Consider the following 15,834-nt stretch of genomic DNA (forward strand, 5'->3'; position numbering starts at 1 on the left):
TTATAGGACTATTTTTACAAAATTATAGGATTTTATAGGACTATATATAATATTTAATTTACTAACTTTATGCATTTAAAACCAAAATCTATAATTAAAGAAATAAAACTTCGATTTTCACTTAAAAAATAGAAACTATTTAACTATTTTATCACAAAATATACTAGTAGCTAACCATGTTAACAATAACAAAAGTAGAGACTAGAATGATTTGGTATAGGAATTTATTATCCTATAGCTAAATCTAGCAATTTCACCGAGTGGCTAGATTTGAAATGGGCAAAATATCAAAATTATAGGATTTATTTTGCTAAAAATATAGGATGTTATAGGACATTTTTTAAAATATAGGATTTGATAGGAATTATAGGACCTCTGGGAGACCTGTCTTTCGAAACCGTTTCAAAATGTTTCCAAAGTGCGTAGTGTGAACGCGGCTTTTGTATCCAATCATTAGGAGTGAGCCCGGATCGGCTGCCGTTCCTAAGTCGCGGGGTTCGCGGACAGGTCGGCCATCAACGGGTCGGGAGAACAAAATGGGCCACTTTTGAATGATAATGTTTACGGGGAATCAACGTTACAAGTAGAGGTTGATCTACGCGGCTAATTCCTTTAAAAGTATCGAATGTTGTTCGCGTGGGGTCCCGGGCAGCGTAACCTCGAGCCAGTGGCCTCTCGGGGGCCGTCATTAGACCAAACGCTCTTGTCTACGAGAGAGAGATATATATAGCGTGCAGGCCCTCTCAAATCTCCATACATCAAGTCAATGATTACCAATAGCTCATTACGACGATACACTCCGGCAGGTCCTCCCTAATTACCCCTGCCAAATTGACGTAACAAACTGTACCGCCTTCACGCCCTTCCTATAATACTGCGTAGTAATCGATACGTTCGGACACAAAGTGCAGCGGGACTCGTGATTAGTTACACCGTCGCGAATTTAGTCTCGTTTGGTATGATAGTGGCTACTAAGATTTTCATCTCAGGAATCAGGTTGCCTTGCTCGGCTGACAGCTCAATTGAGATATTAGGTCTTGTTCGAAATGCGCGAATGCTAGAGTTTATAGATAATTTCTACACAGCTGGGCCCTCCCTAAAATCTAAATTTTTTATAGGGAAAATAGGATTCTATTTCTAAAAATATAGGACTTCATGAAAACTATTTTTTCAAAATTATAAGATTTTATACAGGGTTGCCACAGTTTTTTCACAATCCCTGACTTTTCCAGGTTTTCCCTGACCATCTCCGGAGATTATCTGACTTATTTTGTGTCAAGATTTTGTATAATTTAACCAACATTTCAATTAAAGTTTGCTATTTGCCACGGAAATTAAATTCACTGACATTTCCCAGATTTATAGGCTAATTTTTAAATTTCTCTTGCATTTCCCTGATTTATAAACTAATTTTTAAAATTCCCTTACATTTACCTGATTTATAAACTAATTTTTAAAATTCCCTTGCATTTCCCTGATTTTAAGACTAATTTTAAAAACCAGGAAAGTGTCGTGGAATTTTATGACTAATTTTTAAAATTCCCTGACTTTTCCAAAGGGTGTATTTTAAATATTTTTAGTAAAAATTTTACAGGTTTGCTACAATACTACCGACTATTCCTTGTTTTCCCCGAGGGGCTGATCACTCTGCGTGATCGGTGTACAGAGCCGTACCTTTGACTGTACTAATGGGATTACACGTAATCTTTTAAGTCCCTGCCTTTGGCAGTGAATCTAAGCGTAATCCGGTGTACAGACTTTCTGAGAGTGGTTAGCCCCTCGGTTTTCCCTGACCATTTTAAGTTATTTTCCCCTACTTTTTAAGGCCAAAATTAGACAGTTTTTTTAATAAACTTATATTTCAATACAAAAGTTATTTCAACGTTAATATATAATAATAGAAGAATTTACCATAGATTTAGAGTAAAATAACCCTACAATATTCTCAAGATTTAACTGAATTCCCCGACTTTTTACAAAATTCTTAAAATTCCCCGACTTTTTGGGCCCATTTTTAAATTCCCCGACTATTCCCTGTTTTTCCTGACGTGTGGCAACCCTGTTTGAAATTATTTGCAGGGCGTCATTTCACTAACAAAATACGTCCTCCAAAGGGAGGAGCTATTTAAAATTAAGACTTAAATTATCAAATAACTCTGCGGTCATTTACAAGTACCGTATTACTAGCGTTGGAGACATTCTTTTTAAAATATTTGAAATATTTTTAGTAAATGTAAAATTATTTACAAGAAATCATTTTACTAACACAATTTGTCACAAGGAGAAGAGCAACATGAAATTTGCAATAAAGATTTCAAATGATTATCTGGACCTTTACCAAACCGTTTCGAGACATTTCAAAATACGTCATATGAATTTTGGTTAATTTTGAAATTTCTCGGATATTTTAATGCAAATTGCTGCTCTAATGGAGTAGGTCGATAGATCAATAGATCTTGTTGTCGTCAGTAAGTTCGACTTATAGAATTAGGTTCGGTTGGTTGAGATTTCCAAAGCCTACGAACGGGGAATAAATAATTGGCATACTTCCGTTCCATAATTCATTCAAACTAAGTCACCAGTATTAAATACTTTAAGCTTCTGATCCAACCGTAGCGCTAAACTTTATTTTATAAATTGTAATAAATATCCTTTCCAATTTAACTAAAGTTAAAATCTGGAAATTTACACACCTTTAAAATCCCTATTTTTTTCCATATATTCGAAGTAAGAACTGTTCTGGCAACTTTGTAGAAATCCGTAAGCTTCCTGTTCAAAACTAGTAAAGCACCCTTCAAATTTACAGCCTCGTAAACCCTCATGCACAATTACCTGCAAATCCCCTTCAAATTGCAGTCCCATAACCCGCCATGCACAACCCCTCCCCCTTCAAGTTACAGACCCGTAAACCCCCATATAAAACCCTATTCAAATTACAGCCCAATAAAACCCCCTGCAAATTCCCCTTCTAGTTACAGCCCCGTAAAAACCCGTGCACAATCCCCTTTAAGTTACAGCCCCTTAAAACTCCATGCACAACCCCCTTCAAGTTAAAGTTCCGTAAACCCCCCTGCACAACCCCTTTCCAGTTACAACCCCGCAAACCCCCCTGCACAACCCCTCCTTCAACTTACAGTCCCGTAAACCCCCCTGAACAATCCCCTTCTAATTACCGCCCCGAAAGCCCCCTGCACAATTCCATTCAAATTACCGGCCCGTAAAAACCCGTGCACAATCCCCTTAAAGTTACAGCCCCGTAAACCTAAATGCACAACCCCTTCAAATTACAGTCCAATAAACCCCCATGCACAACCCCCCCTTCACGTTACAGCCCCGTAAACCCCCATGCACAACCCCATCAAATTACAACCCCGCAAACCCCCATGCACAACCCCTTCCAGTTACAACCCCGTAAACCCCCATGCACAACCCCTTCCAGTTACAACCCCGTAAACCCCCATGCCCAACCCCTTCCAGTTACAACCCCGCAAACCCCCATGCACAACCCCTTCCAGTTACAACCCCGTAAACCCCCATGCACAACCCCTTCCAGTTATAACCCCGCAAACCCCCATGCCCAACCCCTTCCAGTTACAACCCCGCAAACCCCCATGCACAACCCCTTCCAGTTACAACCCCGTAAACCCCCATGCACAACCCCTTCCAGTTACAACCCCGTAAACCCCCATGCCCAACCCCTTCCAGTTACAACCCCGCAAACCCCCATGCACAACCCCTTCCAGTTACAACCCCGTAAACCCCCATGCACAACCCCTTCCAGTTACAACCCCGTAAACCCCCATGCCCAACCCCTTCCAGTTACAACCCCGCAAACCCCCATGCACAACCCCTTCCAGTTACAACCCCGTAAACCCCCATGCACAACCCCTTCCAGTTACAACCCCGTAAACCCCCATGCACAACCCCTTCCAGTTACAACCCCGTAAACCCCCATGCCCAACCCCTTCCAGTTACAACCCCGCAAACCCCCATGCCCAACCCCTTCCAGTTACAACCCCGCAAACCCCCATGCACAACCCCTTCCAGTTACAACCCCGCAAACCCCCATGCACAACCCCTTCCAGTTACAACCCCGTAAACCCCCATGCACAACCCCTTCCAGTTACAACCCCGTAAACCCCCATGCCCAACCCCTTCCAGTTACAACCCCGCAAACCCCCATGCACAACCCCTTCCAGTTACAACCCCGCAAACCCCCCTGCCCAACCCCTTCCAGTTACAACCCCGCAAACCCCCATGCACAACCCCTTCCAGTTACAACCCCGCAAACCCCCATGCACAACCCCTTCCAGTTACAACCCCGTAAACCCCCATGCACAACCCCTTCCAGTTACAACCCCGTAAACCCCCATGCCCAACCCCTTCCAGTTACAACCCCGCAAACCCCCATGCACAACCCCTTCCAGTTACAACCCCGTAAACCCCCATGCCCAACCCCTTCCAGTTACAACCCCGCAAACCCCATGCACAACCCCGTAAACCCCCATGCACAACCCCTTCCAGTTACAACCCCGTAAACCCCCATGCACAACCCCTTCCAGTTACAACCCCGTAAACCCCCATGCACAACCCCTTCCAGTTACAACCCCGTAAACCCCCATGCCCAACCCCTTCCAGTTACAACCCCGCAAACCCCCATGCCCAACCCCTTCCAGTTACAACCCCGCAAACCCCCATGCACAACCCCTTCCAGTTACAACCCCGCAAACCCCCATGCACAACCCCTTCCAGTTACAACCCCGTAAACCCCCATGCACAACCCCTTCCAGTTACAACCCCGTAAACCCCCATGCCCAACCCCTTCCAGTTACAACCCCGCAAACCCCCATGCACAACCCCTTCCAGTTACAACCCCGCAAACCCCCATGCCCAACCCCTTCCAGTTACAACCCCGCAAACCCCCATGCACAACCCCTTCCAGTTACAACCCCGCAAACCCCCATGCACAACCCCTTCCAGTTACAACCCCGTAAACCCCCATGCACAACCCCTTCCAGTTACAACCCCGTAAACCCCCATGCCCAACCCCTTCCAGTTACAACCCCGCAAACCCCCATGCACAACCCCTTCCAGTTACAACCCCGTAAACCCCCATGCACAACCCCTTCCAGTTACAACCCCGTAAACCCCCATGCCCAACCCCTTCCAGTTACAACCCCGCAAACCCCCATGCACAACCCCTTCCAGTTACAACCCCGTAAACCCCCATGCACAACCCCTTCCAGTTACAACCCCGTAAACCCCCATGCACAACCCCTTCCAGTTACAACCCCGTAAACCCCCATGCCCAACCCCTTCCAGTTACAACCCCGCAAACCCCCATGCCCAACCCCTTCCAGTTACAACCCCGCAAACCCCCATGCACAACCCCTTCCAGTTACAACCCCGCAAACCCCCATGCACAACCCCTTCCAGTTACAACCCCGTAAATCCCCATGCACAACCCCTTCCAGTTACAACCCCGTAAACCCCCATGCAACAACCCCTTCAAATTACAAGCCGATATCTCGATTAAAACAACCCAATTTCAGCAATGCCAAATGACATCCATTGAAAGTGGAAAAAAGCGATAATTATCTGGGGACATAAATCCTCCACTTAATGACCAGCATTTAGAAGAAGAAAACTCTCCCAGCCAATCAAGAGGATCCGACCCGAGAAAGCCACACGGATAGCAACAGTTTCATCAATTCAGGTAGCATCTCTTTCGGAAGTGCGAGATTACGCAGTCACCAGACACTAACAAAGAAAGCCAGCCGACGGGTACAATCTACGTTAAAAACCACCAGTCTTTTAGCTACAACCCACCTCGAACAAATAGCCATCGGCATTATGTATATATCCATTTCAATCAGATAGCGCCGCCAAACGGTGGGAAGGTTCGCAACACGCCCAAATACATGGACGCGCCTTATATAAAGAACCCGCTATTATCTAATATTTGACACGGATAACTTGTCAATGGACAAAAGAACCGTAACCGACTTTCGTCGCGCTGTCAAGACACCTTGACCGCGTAAATAAACAACTCCTAGAAGTGTCATACTCGATTTGCAGCGTCGTTCAAGTCGGGAAAAGATAATCAAGCTTGAAAACAAAGAAAGTTGATTTCGGTATTCGAGTCACGCGATATCGAAACAGATTGCGTTCGGTAGTAACGTAAAAAATCGAGGAATATTTTCGCTAGTATTAATGTTTTGGGGGAATACGCGAGCTAATACATATTTGATTTACGTGTATATACGAATTGATAGGCCGCGTGGGGCGAGGGATATGTTTAGCGCCGAAAGCCTGACATCTGGTGGCGAGGAAACGTTGTCAATTCAATTTTATATATTTTTTACCGAGCCATATTTTTTGGCAAAGAAAATAAATAATAGATGAGCCACTACAGCCGAACCAAATAGTTCATAATTCAATCAAAATAATAATAAAAAATACACCTTTTTGATACCGATGAAATATAACGTAAATTTCACAATTTATGGATTGGAATTTTAAGAGGGAAAAATTGAGAAAATTCCTTATTAAGATTTAGTACATAAGAATTTATCGTTTAAATTCAATTTCGAGCTGAATGAAGTTTTAAAACCTGCAGAGGCGCCACCAGCAATATTTTTATTAGTACATAAGTGAAAAATTCCACTATCAGATTTAATATTGAAAAGTTTCAGTAAGTTAATAATTATTAATAAATAAATATTTAAAAAATAATTGAATAGTTTCACCGTGCCTACTATTAGCGGCGAATCTAAGAACCTTTCAAAATTTGTATAGAAACAATTGTTAATTTTCAAAGAATTCCATGTCAAATTAATTGATAAATACAAAATTTTCTCTAAAATATTTAAGAAACACGCTTAAGCCTTTCTCGGACATTTATGAAATTTAAAACCCGACTTTTAAATTACTACTAAAAACCCGACTTTTTAATTACTACTAAAAACCAGACTTTTTAATTACTACTAAAAACCCGACTTTTTAATTACTACTAAAAACCAGACTTTTTAATTATTACTAAAAACCCGACTTTTAAATTACTACTAAAAACCCAACTTTTAAATTACTACTAAAAACCCGACTTTTAAATTACTACTAAAAACCCGACTTTTAAATTACTACTAAAAACCCGACTTTTAAATTACTACTAAAAACCCGACTTTTAAATTACTACTAAAAACCCGACTTAAATTACTACTAAAAACCCGACTTTTTAATTATTACTAAAAACACGCCTTTTTAATTACTACTAAAAACCCGACTTTTTAATTACTACTAAAAACCGACTTTTAAATTACTACTAAAAACCCGACTTTTTAATTACTACTAAAAACCCGACTTTTTAATTACTACTAAAAACCCGACTTTTTAATTACTACTAAAAACACGACTTTTTAATTACTACTAAAAACACGACTTTTTAATTACTACTAAGTACTGTGCAATAAAACTTTAATTTTTTTAATTAATAAAACTGCATATTTCTTTTTGGTCTCAATAATATTAAGGCATAATAATACCATTTTTTTTAATTTAAAAAAATTAAAAATTATTATAAAACAATAAATTAAACGTTTACAATTTTTTACTTAAAAATATAACTTTTAGTACTTTATTTTTATTCTTCTCTTAATTTTACTTCTAACTGTAATAATAAATATAACATTTGGTTTCAGAGTTTATTTGATTTGAAACGTTTTTTTGGCAAATTGATTAATAATAAGAGTGCCGCGATAATGATAACTAAAATTTAAATTAACTTAATTAAATTTCATTACGACTTGTAGATTAATTTTGTCTTGATTGGCATTGCCAGAAAACATATTTTTATAGATTTTCATAAATATATTGAAGAATAAAAGACGATTTAAATCACCAATTTTATTAAATAATAAGTTGATTTTAATCCAGATTGAAATCAGACCACCCAGCTTAGTTTTATATTCCAGAAAATACTCTCTACCAAATTAAATGCTTATAAAAACGTTCAAGTGAGTATGAGCTTGATCGAAAAATCGTCAGCTAAAACATGATAACTAGCTTGTGATTTTAATTGATACCACATAAATATGGAAGTTCATTCTCCTTTTAACCGCTTTTAAAAGTTTGAAACGCGGTCGGCATTCGCCAAAAATCAGAATATTATGAATAAAACTATCTATAAATATGCAAGTATTGGTGGCAAAACAGAATGTTAGCCTTGGAGGTAAAACTTGTTTGAGAGAAGTTTATATTTGAGTTTCCCGCCTAATTTGGAAGATAAAGGTTTGTCGTATTAATAAATTAAGATAAGTCGGGAAATCGAAATCATTGGAGCGCTACTTTTACAAATATCGTAAAATGAAATTAAAAGTCGCTTGGGGATACAAAAACAAATTGAACGCATCCTTCAGGGAATTTTATAAAATAATATAAATGTTTATTATGATGTTTAAGTTTTTATTCTTTTGGGTGCATTGGGAGAGTGCTATTTTTAGAAAGTTAATTCGCCATGGGCCTCCAAGGATTTCTAATCAAAATATCAAACAACAATATAATTGTGTCGTACAAAACGAAAATATTAAAAAATAATTGAACAAGATTGGAAAGTCGAAATACAGGGTGTTTCAAATGGTGATGCAAAAATTTTAGGGAGTTGTAGGGGGTGGGTTGAGAAGTATGTCGGTTTTTCCCCCATTTTCCTACGATGAGTTAAAAGAGTGCCAGAGAGCTTCAAAGTGTGGCCTACTAGCCCCTGGAAGTAGGCTGCAACAAGCGCAAAACCAAGCAGCAGTGAAATGCGAACATTAAGGTTTGGGTTCGTGTGATAGGTAAAAAAGGACTCTGTAAACAAACCGAGGTAAAAAAGTAAACTTAAACAATATTTAAAGTCGCGATGGACCGTGATTTCTCGCAAATTCATCGTACCCTGAAATCGCACTTCCCTGCTGCTTGGTTTAGCACTTGTTGCAGCCTACTTCCAGGGGCTAGTAGGCCACACTTTGAAGCTCTCTGGCACTCTTTTAACGCATCGTAGGAAAATGGGGGGAAAACAGGCATACTTCTCAACTCTCCCCCTACAACTCCTTAAAATTTTGCATAACCTTTTGAAATACCCTGTATAATTGCACTCAGTTAGAATAGCATTTAATAACAATTTATTTCCAAGGGTCGTACATTTGTCAAAGACCCCTACATTCTAAAACCAGATTGACAAATATCTAATTTAAAAAAATAATTTATTATTAAGGTTAAGTACATAAAGAGATAAGCATTTTGAAGGTCGATATTCTACTGTTTGTGTTAGTCATTTTATTAGCATTTTCAATATAAACATTTTCAAGGTCCAGATCACCATGTACTTAGGATCGCCCGTTTGAACAACCTTGTTCTACTGGAGGAAAAAATATATCAATCTCGAAATAATTTTGAAAAACTTGAAATCTAAGTTCAAAAATCGAGAAATCACCACGAAAATCGATGGCACTTAAAATTTCAAACTCATTTTCAGGTTTCTGAAGTCACTCTGGATTTCCCAAGTAAATTCGACTAATATTAAGTGCTTGAATAATACAATAAGTAATTAAACAACATTATTACATTACATATTAGATTTGAAGCAGAGTTATTAAAATTTAGTAAGTTGAATTTACTTTCCCCTACTACCCCCTTTTATATCATTATTTACATTAAGTTAAGTAAATAAATTTTAAATTTACTTAAATATTTTTATTAAATTATATTAATAACTAAATGACCTCAGCATTTTCTTAATTTTCATGAGCTTCCATTTATCTGCAATAGAGGACGCTATTAAAAAATCTGAAAGTCTACGTATGTAGACTGTTTCGCGCCAAAACTGTTTCGGCTGACGTACCAATTAAATTTAAATTGTAACCTCACTATCTGATCTAATAATAATAATAATCAGCTAGGCTAATACCCAAGGCACCACCTATAAGTCATCAAGCGACTTTTAAAGCCATTAATTCAGGTGGCCGGGTTACAATGCGTAGGAGGGTGGTGGCCACGCTAACTAATACCGTTAACCTCAACAAGTTTTTATTGGAGGGGAAACCGAAGAGCTCGAGCGAAAACCCCTTAAACCAGTGAGGGGAGAAAACTTGCAAACTCAACGCAAAACCTATGATCGAACCCGACTCCTCTTGATGGGAGGCGAAAGTGCTAACCCCCAAGAGGTATTAAAATTCACAAAATGACTTGGGCCTAAGGTAGTGCCTTGGGTATTAGCCTAGCTGATTATTCAATTTTTATCAAGTGCTGTTAAATATAAATCAGCAACTACAGCACCGCCGCCAACGACAGGGTCGAAAACAACAGGTTCTTTTTAAACTTTTTATCTGGGAGGGATTAAAATAATGAAGATAATCTGAGGAACGACTTAAAAGTTTGAAGAAAAAACCGCCCTTAAAGGGGATTTCGATGGAGACAGAGAAATGTCAATTAATTGGTCGATTTAAATCGTCGATGGTTTGTGACATTAATACTTAAGTGTGCAAAATATGCTACCAGGAGTCTATTAATATTTCTTTTATGAAAGAAGTATCCATTTAGGCAATACAATAGGAAAATACATAATAAAAACTAAATCAATCAATTTATTTATTTTATTGAATTTATTTATTTTTATACAACTAATGGCTCTTTTCTTGTATAATTAACGTCAGGAATCCATACCTCTACTTGGAATGCTTATCACGGCAGATTTAAGTCTCGATGTGGCTGACGGTTTTTTGGACGTCACTATGTTAACTTAACAACCAACAACGAGAGAGGGGAGCGCGCGCAGAGGGGATTTTTCATCTCGTAGGCGGGGCCAAAGCCGTCAGAGTTATCTTACCATACGCGATACGCCAGGATAAGCATTCCAAGTAGAGGTATGGATTCCTGTTAACGTATATTTAAGCTAATCTTTAATTCAATGAAATCCAAATTAAATTTAATTACTGTAATGTATTAGTTTGCTCGCATTTTCTATTAATTTCATTTTTAAAGAACCTTTGTTTTCCACACGTTATTCCTCCATTGAAATACATTGTGTGATTTTCATCAATGATTTTTAAAAAATTACTTAATTTAAATCAGTCAACCCGGGAAACATCTATCTTAGTAGGCTCGATACAATTTTCAATAAAGTTGAATTTCTTCGACGAATTCCTCGTACACTGCATCATGGCTCAAAATATAAAAATACACAGCGTAGGAATATTAACTTATTATTAAATCAGATTTGATCTAGTAATTTTAGAAAATCAATATAATTATGTATTTCATCCCAGCATACATTTATCTTACAAAAAATTTTAGAAACATCCTACAATTTAAATAATAAAAAATTACAAATAAAGTTAATTATTTATAAACTATATTTTTAACCAAAATATCTTTTGAAACGAACAAGCGAACAATGAAGGAAGATTGAAATTTCTAAGACATTTACTATGCACTTCTGATAATAGTAAACGGAAAACCGGCGCCATTCTCAGAATGAAAGCCTCTTTAACGGCGACTATAAAGACGCCATCGCACTATGAGAAGCAGCTCTGTTAAGACCGAACGAGATACTGCTGTAGAGATCTGGAGTGTCGAAAAAGTCACAATGGAATATGTTATTATATCAATCGTGCCACCCCCCCTCCCCCCCCCCCCCGTCTCTGCAAAGAGTATAAAAACTACGTAACCTAGAGATATAATGACGGTCGAAAGCAGTAAAGGAAGTTGTAGCAACCGGGGGGGAAGGCACTCAGTGAATTTGCACTTCAAATTTCGGTACCGCAGCGCCACTACGGCAGTATTTAGTACAATAAATAATAAAACCGGAGAAAAATGGCAGTTACGGTGTTGCGGAGGTGCTAAATTTGGCATTTTGGATATTTAATTGTCTAATATCTGTCAATTCAAAAAAGTTACAGTAATTGGTTACTGTTTCGTGATTTTTTTAGTTAGAATTTGTGGATTCGTTGTTTCGGTGTTTATTTTCAAAAAGTGAAGAATAAGGCGTTTGTTCTCTAACGTTGCCAAGTCCTAAAGGTAACCAATTCCTTAAGGAATTTTCAAGAATGTTGAACTAAATCAAAATGATTGCCACTTAAAACTGCCGTAGTGGCGCTGCGGTACCGAAATTTGAAGTGCAAATTCACTGAGTGCCTTCCCCCCCGGTTGCTACAACTTCCTTTACTGCTTTCGACCGTCATTATATCTCTAGGTTACGTAGTTTTTATACTCTTTGATACGGGGAGATAAAGGCAGTGACGTCATTAGGGTTTGCTTATTATTGTTATTATTTTTTTTATTTAATTTTTTAAGCCTACCTGACTAGGTAGAAATCACAAAAATACATTTAAAATAACTTAGCTTAACTAAACGAAAACCCAACAAAAACTATAACTTTTCTACGCAATAAAAACATTAAAAATATAATCAGTTAAAACAATAGTTCCTAAATCCGTTATTTTACAACACTTTGTTATTTCTAGTGATTTATACAAATGGATTTCATTTCTTTTGGGCATTTCAAAATGATGGTTACAAATACGTAAAAATTTTATTAAATAATTTTATCCTATTTTAGTTTTTATATTCTGATTACCTACGTTCATGGCTTCTTGATAGGCATTTTTTTCTTTTTTAATTAATTATAATTTTTTGTATTATTAAACCTATCTGATAATCAGATAGGCATTTATTTAAAAAAGATAAAATTTACGTACAAATGAACTTAAGAAGGAATGCTATTTACAATGTGCATTTACACTTTTACCTACCACTACACTATACATCCATTAAAAAACATCAAAACCTAGATCAAGTTGGCCATTTTCGACCTTTACAATCTTTGTTGATAATAGAGCGTCTAAATATTTCATATTCGTGTGTTGCGCAAGTTATTTTTTTTAAAGAAATTACAAAGCTTCTCAAGGCCATGCCTACTGTTGCTATTCAAGTAAATTGATAATTTACTTACTGATATTAACATACTATAAAAAGGGTCATTATTAGAAGTATAGAACCAGAATAGTTTGTTGGTGAGCATTAATATTTTTATTGTTATTATTATTATCAAAAGTATCATATGACCCAAAAGTGTGTCAGAACGGTATAGTAGTTAATGAGAGTTTGTCGCAAAGTAAAACAGGGAAACGAAGATGGGGTCGGAAAATACGTCATCAAAACCGAAGTACTCCAGCGCCGCCGAGTGAGGCGTTTTAGAAGGTATGTCTACGGGCGAGAAAATCGCGCCAGACCATAGACTAAATATATAACTATTCCAACTAGTAGGTTATGTAGTCAATAATGCGACTAGGTCTCACTAGAAATTTTAATAGGCGCGAAGGTACAGCTGACACACTTTTGGGTCTTATGCTACTTTTGATATTATTGTTATTATTATTATTATTATTATTGTTATTGTTATTGGGACAAACGTATCGAGAGTATGGTAATATTAGTTGGTTTGGTTTCCGGTAGTCAAAGCCCTACAAGACGGGGGGTGAGGCAGCCGGTACAAATTAGCAGGGCCCGTGCAGCCTCTGGGCCCCTGTTTGAACAAACGAGGTAAACTTTTCCCGGGTTCCTCTCAGAAAACGTATAGCTATCTCCAGTAGTAACGGCTCTCTTGGGGCCCGGGCCCGTTTGAGGCGGCCCTGGTCCCAACTTAAGCTCGACAGTACATGGACGGAAATATGTTTTGACGGACTCGCTGCTTGGTGTGGCGGAGTGGTGAGCACTTTCGCCTTGTAGCAAGAGGAGCCGGGTTCGATCCCAGCTTGTAGCACTGGGTGGAAATTCGGAAAAACTCCTTCCGCGTTGAGTTTGCCAGTTCTCTCCCCACTGGTTTAAAGGGTTTTCCCCCGAGCTATTCGGTTTCCCCTTCCATAAAAACGTGTTGAGGTAATAATTAGTGTAGGGAGCGTAACCACCGCCCTCCTACGCATTGTAACCCGGCCACCTGAATTAATGGCTTTAAAAGTCGCTTGATGACTTAAGCCTAAGACTGTGCCTTGGGTATTAGCCCAGCGGATTATTATTATTATTTTATTATATTTGAAAATTAGATAAAAAGTTAACACACGGAGCATATGAATTCGTGTAAAAAACTATATCAGATAAATCCCAATTATGAAAAAACCTAGCTACTAACGTTGCCAAGTCCTAAAGGTAACCAATTCCTTAAGGAATTTTCAAGAATGTTGAACTAAATCAAAATGATTGCCACTTAAAACTGCCGTAGTGGCGCTGCGGTACCGAAATTTGAAGTGCAAATTCACTGAGTGACTTCCCCCCCCGGTTGCTACAACTTCCTTTACTGCTTTCGACCGTCATTATATCTCTAGGTTACGTAGTTTTTATACTCTTTGGTCTCTGCGTCGTATAATTGATAACAGAGACTTCACTGTTCAAAACCCCCTCAGACACTATGATAAGAGTAGTTGCGTCAAATCTAGAGTTTTAAAACGAAATTCAAGTACAGGGCGATGTATCATATCGCGTTGCGATTGTTAGGAACTTAGGATCATGTTTTCACAGTTTGTTTGGTAATTTACATTACGGTAGGTTTATGACAACTTAGTTTAATAAAATGGCTAGTTAATAAATGGTCTTACGCTTGAAAACTGTCTCAAGTAGTTGTGGAAAGTCTAGAGTTTTCAAGTTAAATTCAAGTGATGTATATTCCTAGGTTAATGTTTTCACAGTTTGTTTGGTTAATTTATGTTACAGTAGGTATATAAAAATTTAGTTTAATAAGTTGAGTTATATGAAGTTAATGCATTGTATTATGCTTGAAAACAGACTCAAAAAAGTACGAATGCTAATTTAAAGCAAACTAAATCAGAGGTAGTATTGAAACTTAATCAAATTCATTGAAACTTTAGTTAGAATTACCGTTACACCCAAATTATTACTCAAATAGCCAAGAAAAAGGCAAATAAAATAAAAATCATTTAAAAATCAATAAAATAAAAACCTTTTAAAAATCAATAAAATAAAACCTTTTAAAAATCAATAAAATAAAAAGCTTTTTAAAAAAATCAATAGAATAAAAAGCTTTTAAAAAATAAATAAAATAAAAAGCTTTTAAAAAATCAATAAAATAAAAAGCTTTTAAAAAATCAATAAAATAACATCATTGAATAATAAACCATATTATAAAGTAAAGTGGCCTTCTTGTTTCCATTAGCCCTCACACTAAAGAGCATATGAAATCATCCACAGGCTTTAATTGAACTACTTCGTCGTCCCATTTCAAAAAGTTGCCCAGGCATAGCCTAATGTATCGTAAATTCACAAAGTTTTATCTTCGAATTTCGTTTAGCAAAGCCAGCATTAGGGGAAAATTGAGTGTTCACCCTGTACGTGGTCGAAAAGCACAATGAAAGTGGCGCCTCTAGCGGCGGCGGCGATCTTTTATTCAATTCTGTCATTCCTCACTTTACTTTTCCCGCATATTTTCGGTCTTTTTTTCTGGTAGACCATTTTTGGAAAAACCAGTTTGACAGGCCATGCCGGAGGATTATCAAATCGAAACGGTACCAGAAATTGCGCCAACAGGGAAAGGAGCTACTACCGAAATTACTAAATATACTCTCCTTCTTCAAGTTACCAAGGAAAGTGTTTTATATATATTCATTTTACTAAGTAGATGCGAATAGAAGTAAATGATCATTTTTTGAGAGATAAGTATGTAACAATATATCGCGAACAAGAGAAATGTACATACAATATATCTCCGACGAGATAAGTGTACGTACAATATATCTCCGACGAGATAAGTGTACGTACAATATATCTCCGACGAGATAAGTGTACTTACAA

The 15,834-nt window shown here is 37.7% G+C and overlaps 1 protein-coding gene across 1 annotated transcript in view; it reads right to left on the bottom strand.

Moving 5' to 3' along the window:
- LOC149951480 (uncharacterized) overlaps positions 1-15,834 on the bottom strand; it is a 126,029-nt gene that overhangs the window by 69,489 nt on the left and 40,706 nt on the right. The window lies entirely within an intron of this gene.

This window comes from Leiobunum rupestre, chromosome 3 (genome assembly GCF_980474605.1).
Source record: "Leiobunum rupestre chromosome 3, qqLeiRupe1.1.hap1, whole genome shotgun sequence".
Taxonomy (NCBI): Eukaryota; Metazoa; Arthropoda; class Arachnida; order Opiliones; family Sclerosomatidae; genus Leiobunum; species Leiobunum rupestre.